Source organism: Leptidea sinapis, chromosome 17, assembly GCF_905404315.1.
Source record: "Leptidea sinapis chromosome 17, ilLepSina1.1, whole genome shotgun sequence".
NCBI lineage: Eukaryota > Metazoa > Arthropoda > Insecta > Lepidoptera > Pieridae > Leptidea > Leptidea sinapis.
The window spans coordinates 2,482,561-2,490,082 of NC_066281.1; the positions used below are offsets into that span (position 1 = coordinate 2,482,561).

Sequence of the window (7,522 nt, forward strand, 5' to 3'; positions counted from 1 at the left end):
ACTGTGGCAGGTGGCAGATATTAAACCGAACACGAAAGGCGTAGTTTCATCGCTAGTAAGCCAGTAACAGCTAAGCTGTTCGCGGAAGATTGGATGGTTTCTAATTTCAATGCATTACAATCCAATTCATCTTGCGGAAGATGGTACTACATCCCATTCAAACATTGAAATCATACAAAGGTTTCAAAATAAAGCACTCCACATGATAACCAATACCCCGGTTCGTACGAATTATAACACCGTGATCTACGCCTGCCCATTGTGAAACAGGAAATGGTACATACCAGAACTTACAAAGAGCGCATTGAACAAGACCCAAACACTGGCTTTCCATATGTGGTTTTCCATAAGTGGCATAGCGCGACGCTCAATGCGTAAAATACCTCAAGATTTAATACAACCACAGTAAACACAGCTATTATTTTACCAATTAACCACAGACATAAACTTATAATGCCTACTACACGGCTAAGTCGAATAAGCAAGTCTTTTGTGGGGTGTTGTATATGCTTTTACAACAAAATCCCAGAAAATGTTCAAACAAAAGTATTACGATATTCAAAAGAATAGTAAAAAAAACGTTTGTGTGGTATAGGTTACTATAACATAAATGACTTTCTTAATGATACCACAGATTGGGAATGAAGCGACCGCCCTCAGGCTATTGAATAATAAGCTTAATTGTACGATATTACTTTGCAACCATATTTTTATGAAAAGATAAGCCCGCTGAGTTTGTTGCGCCCGTTCTACTCAGGTCTGAGGCATACTTTTTGGAATGGGTGGTAGTTTTGACTTTCAATAAGTGATATCATATCCTATTTTGAGTAAAAACACTTGAATTTGAATGAGGACCTGGCATAGGTCACATACCGAGCGCACCAGAGAATGCACCAACCAATACACTGCTGAATGCCCCACAAAGGAGACCGGTTTTAGTAAATAAAGGATTTAAAAAAAAACTCACGGAAGCGATCGGCCTAGTTGAGGCGTAGATTTTGGAACAGTCCAAATAGCATTTTAAAGACACTAGCAGACAAACATGATGGTCCCTTTTAACGACACTGGGTGGTTGGAAATGTAGTGGTATGTCTGCCCTATACCATAAGAGCCTTTAATATTAATTATTGTTATATAAGTATATAATATCTGTATCTGAAATAATGTCTGTCTAAAGTGTCTGAAAATGTCTGAAATAATAAATTAGTATTATTATTATAGGCCTGCTATAGGAAAAGAAAGAAGATGAAGAAAGAATTAAAACTTTTAAAAATCATTGAAAATAGTTCAAGCAGCTCCTAGGACGGTAGCTTATCACATAGGCGTGGCAATGGTCGATCGATTCGTATTATATATCATAGTCTTGCCATAAATACTGAAACAAAGAAAAAAATTTTCTATTGTAACATTTATTACTTTTACAGTGTGTTAGTAAAGTACATGAATATAAAATAATTTAAAATATAAAAGCTTATTCTAAGTGGGCTGCAATACAGTCTTTTAAACGTTGAAGCTAGTTATCAATAGAAGCATGCACTCTTTCCATGGGAAAATTTTTCATTGCTTCTACTTCCTCCTTCCAAATTATCATGGCGTTTAGAGCAAGCCGTACTCTCTAAAACCGAGTCTAGACGGCGGACAATTTTCAGCTCTTATGAAGTGCGAACGGCGCCGGGTCGTAAATAATAATTATTTATTTCGGACACTATACATCCATAAGTATTAGTTATTAAGTTAGTAACAATTTTTCTTAAAAGTTATGTTGGTAAGGTTAGTTATTTTCACAATAAGTTGCAAACTAGCTAGAGGCGCATGCAAACCTATCCAATGCCTCAGCAGTGGGGAGTCCCACCTGCATGCCAATAATGCGAGCATAAAGCTCGGTAGACCGAGCTTAAGAGTCATGCTGGAAGGACCAATCTTGGTTATTGAATATGGTGTAGTAAGGGGCTGCTCACCCGTTGTTGTTGTTCTGAAATTATGGATGAAAGTTGTATTTTCTGAGAGATAAACTTTTTATTCTAAAATAATTGTAGATAATAATTCTAGCGCAATGAATGAATATTGATTATGGCATAATGAGCATGATATTGTAATTGTATAAAATATTTTATTTATAATAATTATTATTAGTTATTTACTATGTTGGTGGAGTTATATTCATAATAATATGATTTTCTGAAAAATAAATTACAACTGTGTATAAATTTCTCTCGTCAATTTTGATCTGACAAAATTTGCTCCCTTAGTCAACTTTACCCGAAAAAGGTCAGTCTCGTTTAATTCCCCCAAAATAAGCGTTAAGAAGCTTTACTTCAAAAAATATGTCTCTCAATTTTAAGCGTCTTCTTTCCAAGCGTCCTTTCATTATTATTTCATCAAGAGTATATTAGTTTATCGAAAATTCGTATCAAAGGTATTGAATTTAATGTGGCAAGATGAGTCGAGCATCGAATTAAGATATGCTAATGTTATTGCAAGAAAATCGAGTCGTAGCGCCCGTGCTAATAGGCCCTGCCATGGATATCTTGGTTACGTATTTAATAATCGCCCGGGGCGCAATACAAGGATTGGTTCTTAAAGTGTAAAATTAAGAAATTATTATTATACGTTTGCATGTACTAATTTCACACATATTCCCAGCTTCTCTCTTATACACACACCCATACATATATTCTGACTATAACTGTCCGAATACAATCATGGTGTATGATTTTTATTTATTATCTAAAACTTTTTTAGAGCTATAGATTATTTATAAATAAATAAGTCATAATATATGATAAAAATCCATTTATTTTAAATGACTACTTACTAAACTTAACCGAAAGCCTTATTTTTGTAGCGAGCACTTTTCGTTAGTTCGTAGAGTTTGTTAACAAACACCGCGACTTAACGAAAAGTCACTGCTTGCCCACTTGGGTTGTGTAGTTCTGACAGGTAGACAGGTTCTGACAGGTAGACTAAGACCCACATATCTGCAGACTACATAATTGAAAACTCCTAAAAAAAACAGTACACAAAATATAATAACATCATCCACGTAAACCAAAACATTCATAAAAAATGACCAAAGGACCAAATGGCAAATATTCTGCATAAAACTAAAGAGGAATCACGAAAATCGGATCATTAATCTGAGAGCAATCGGTGTACATATATAAAAAAAATACCGATCGAATTGAGAACCTCCTCCTGTTAAAAAATACAAGTCATTATCTTGGAGCATTACCTACGATAATAAATTTAGTGCATTGACCAACAGTAATAATATAAATAAGAATGGTTAAAACCGGAATAAACTGATTATCTACGGGCGCCTATTGTATAATTTTTCGTTAGGCAATATTGTAAGTATCTAGAAAGTTTCAGATTTGTTCAACTATAGGGCTGTCGATAGTAATGTCCAAAATTTGTGATGCACTCGACACCTTGAGACATAAGATGTTAAGTATCAAGTAATAGTTCCCAATATACTATCTACTTACTAATTAGCTCTCAATAATCTGAAGCTGTCCCAATATACCCGATAAGTCATTCTTATCGCCTTATATTGGGACGCGTGAATTGCAATTTCCATACAAACTTCTATCGCTGGTATACGTCGTCCCATTGACAGACAACGTGTAGGGATAAGGTGACTTACCGTCGATAAGTTTATTGGGACAGAAAAGTCACCGATAGTTACGATTTTTATCTCAAGTAGGAGATAGACTGAATATTGGGAACGGCCGTAAGGGGTATTAAACCACGAATTGGGTTTTAATATGTAATTATCAACAGTTGCATACAAGACTTTATCTACACCCATAATATGATTCTTCTATAAAAAATTCTGAAACAGTTAGCTTACTGTTAACATTAAAAAAAACAGTCCTAGTAACCATAATATCATCCAAAGGAGTGTTATTACGAAAACGAATGATAGAATATTGTACTGAATTTCATAACAGCACTCGTTTGGATGATGTAATGGTTATTAGGACGTTGGGTGTTTTAATGTTGGCAATAAGTTAACTGTTTTAGAATCTTTAATATAGGATTTAAAGCATGGGTGTAGATAAATTTAAACACATGTATTTATTTTTCATTCTCTACCAAAAGTTTGGGACGCTAAAAAACTAAATCCATCCCTGGCTTCCTTATCAGAAACGATGATGTTCTGTTCCGTTCATAAGACTTTGTATTACAGGGTAAGGTGACTCGCGATGTTCGTTCAGTAATCGTGAATCTACCTTCATTATGCTACTCGGATATGTCTCAAGATTTTTTTACCTTAAAGATGAAGAAATTTAATTCAGTTTTTTCTCAGTTGAAAGCATGGACAATATACTAGGTTATTAGATAAACAATGCAATTTGAAATTCTTTTATCGCCTTAGAAGCCCGCCCTGAGTGTGATCTAGTTACTAACAGACTTGAGGTGTTGGTGCAGTTGCTGCTCCAACTTTGTGTGTGAGAAAAAAGGATTTAAAATAACTTAATGAACGTCAAAAACTACTACCACCCATTTGAAATAGTATGCCTCAGACCTGAGAAGAACGGGCCCAAGAAACTCAGCAGGTTCTTTTTAATTTAGTTACAAAATATTTAGTAACTAAAATTCATAGTTGAATAGCCTGAGGGCGTTTGCTCCATCCCCAGTCTGTGTTATCATAAAGAAAATCATTTATGTTATAGTAACCTTTACAACACAAACGCTTTTTAATTTTTTTTTTGAATTTGGTAAAACATTTATTTTGTACATTTTCTGACATCATATAGTAAAAGCATATACATCGTTCAATTAGTAAGTATTTGCATAAGTGATAAAAAATCATAGGCCTTTTATAAATAGTCTGACAAATTTTTGGTCTCGGGAATGCGGGACTCGAACCAAAGACCTATGGCGTTCCGTGCCAGTGCTCTAACCAACTGAGCAAACCGTTCGAGTGAAAATATATCGTTATAAAATCTTGTATGCTTTGTTCAACTCTCAGGTTGTGGCTTCATCTACAGGATCTACTACTACAGTTGATAACCTACTCAACCCCAATATTTGCATATTAGGAAATTGACTTGAGATGTCGCTATTGTAAATCTAATAAATTTTGACGTTCATAAAATTTTGTTTTTCAAATTTTATCTGTGTATTAATCCTAGAAGTGAGGGTTATCACATAAAATCATAACAAATTGTTTATATCGTATATAACACAATATTTTGATTAATAGACCTCTCCTGTCCGAGACATAAGTCCGGCTTAGAAAAAGCCTCCCGACATTTTTATTAAAGGAATAGTGACAACCCTAATGAAACCGGATAGGGGCCTGCGACGTCGACAATTCGACATGATAAGCATGTCATGTAACTTTGAAACTATTTTAATCTAACTTGACGACCCTTGCTTGGAAAATTCTGGAAGTTGCTTAGCGTTTCTTAACAAGCTGCGCTTTTAGGATACGACGCAGGATTCCATGCAAGTATGTTTTCTAATTTGGATTTCTTACAGGATTGTAATGGCAACACTTTCAAATACTCTTGCCTTTTTTTATGACAGACTAGCAGGACGTTAAGCTGATGGTAATTGCACGCCGATACCAGCGATAGAAGTTTGTATGGAAATTGCAATTCACGCGTCCCAATATAAGATAAGGGACAGCTTCAGTTTATTATCAGCTAATTACTGACTCACGGATTGTAAATGAAAAATCCATATATGAAACGTGCACATAAATATATCAATAACTTAAAAAAAACTTATAAAGGATACAAACAATAAACAAACAGAATCTGAAACATGAATACTATCTATACGTAACAAAAAAAGGTCACAACTCAGCATGTTTGCTGGTGTGAAAACCAACGCTGGTCTTTCGTTGGGCCATTTGGTGACGTCACGATCAATATAATTTTAAATAAAACAATCGTTATTTTAGCTAATAAAATAAAGAAACGAGAAATTACTTAACTAAAAACTCTAATTTTAAGTTTATATTTCTATAATCTATACTCATGTCTTTTACCTATTCTGTGCTATACACAGTGGGCGCAATGGTGACTGTTTGTTGCATCTTATGTCAACTGTCAAATTACAATTTATATAAAAAATGCAAACGTTTTTCTACTACGTACTAACTGGTAACTGCCACCAGGCAAAGTGCCAACTGACAAGTTCCTAAATATTTTTCAAGATCTAATATGAATACTGTAAATCTTTGTATGCATCGTTTAACTCTCAGGTTAAGTAACCACTTACTACTTGGTGACCATACATACGTACGCTCTTTGGTCCCCATCTTCAATAGAAAAATGCTTAAATAATAATAATAATGAAACTTTATTTCAAAGTAGCTACAGACTCGAAATAATGTTAGTTAGACTTAAAAATACGTTAGTACTAAAACATAATCTTAACTAACTACTTATTACTATTATTTGAGTCTCTATTTCTCCATACCATTAGAGATAGAGCAACAGTGACTCATATATTTGCAGTCTATCCTGCTACCAATCATATCAATCAAACCTTCAGGACACCGTTGGTGCTGCCCCTCATTCTGCGCACCAGGGAACCACATCTTTTGCGCATAGTTGCGTAAAAACAATCTACTTGCGCTGTCGCGAACATCCCCTATGCACTACAGAAACGAGGCAACCCCAGTAGCACCCTGAAGGTATTGTTATATTGGACGCGGAGGGGGCTGTAGGATCTTTGGGTGTACCTGGCCCACAGACTGCACGTGTAAACACTCGTGCAATATGCTCGAAACAACGTTATTTTATCGCTGTTTGAGCAACGCGCAAACCTTCGAGCAAGCATATTCGCCCTCACATTGTCCGTGATCTCCTCTCCGTTCTCTTTCGATATCGGCATCGTCCTTGAGGCCGGGAGTCAACACATGCCCAAGGTATTTAAATTGTGACACCCTTTCCAGTATCTTACCGTTTAGCCTAATGGGTGGTAATTGTTTTAGTTCTTCACCAATCAAACCTTCAGGACACCGTTGGTGCTGCCCCTCATTCTGCGCACCAGGGAACCACATCGTTTGCGCATAGTTGCGTAAAAACAATCAACTCGCGCTGTCGCGAACATCCCCTATGCACTACAGAAACGAGGCAACCCCAGTAGCACCCTGAAGGTATTGTTATATTCGACGCGGAGGGGGCTGTAGGATCTTTGGGTGTACCTGGCCCACAGACTGCACGTGTAAACACTCGTGCAATATGCTCGAAACAACGTTATTTTATCGCTGTTTGAGCAACGCGCAAACCTTCGAGCAAGCATATTCGCCCTTACATTGTCCGTGATCTCCTCTCCGTTCTCTTTCGATATCGGCATCGTCCTTGAGGCCGGGAGTCAACACATGCCCAAGGTATTTAAATTGTGACACCCTTTCCAGTATCTTACCGTTTAGCCAAAAACCATCACTACACTTTTCTTGTTATTGTAGGTTAGGCCATGCCTCTCCACATAATCTTCACACACTTTCATCAGCCTTCTGAGGCCACAGATCGACGCACTCAACATCACCATGTCGTCC

General features: G+C 36.3%; 1 long non-coding RNA gene across 1 annotated transcript; it reads right to left on the reverse strand.

The window, feature by feature from the left end:
* Window positions 1-1,436: 1,436 nt before the first annotated feature.
* LOC126969103 (uncharacterized) lies at window positions 1,437-7,274 on the reverse strand. Its single transcript, XR_007730346.1, has 3 exons — window positions 6,925-7,274; window positions 2,816-3,003; window positions 1,437-1,972 (listed from the first exon to the last, which is right to left on the reverse strand). It is a non-coding gene; the product is annotated as an uncharacterized LOC126969103 (long non-coding RNA).
* Between the last annotated feature and the right edge of the window lie 248 nt (window positions 7,275-7,522).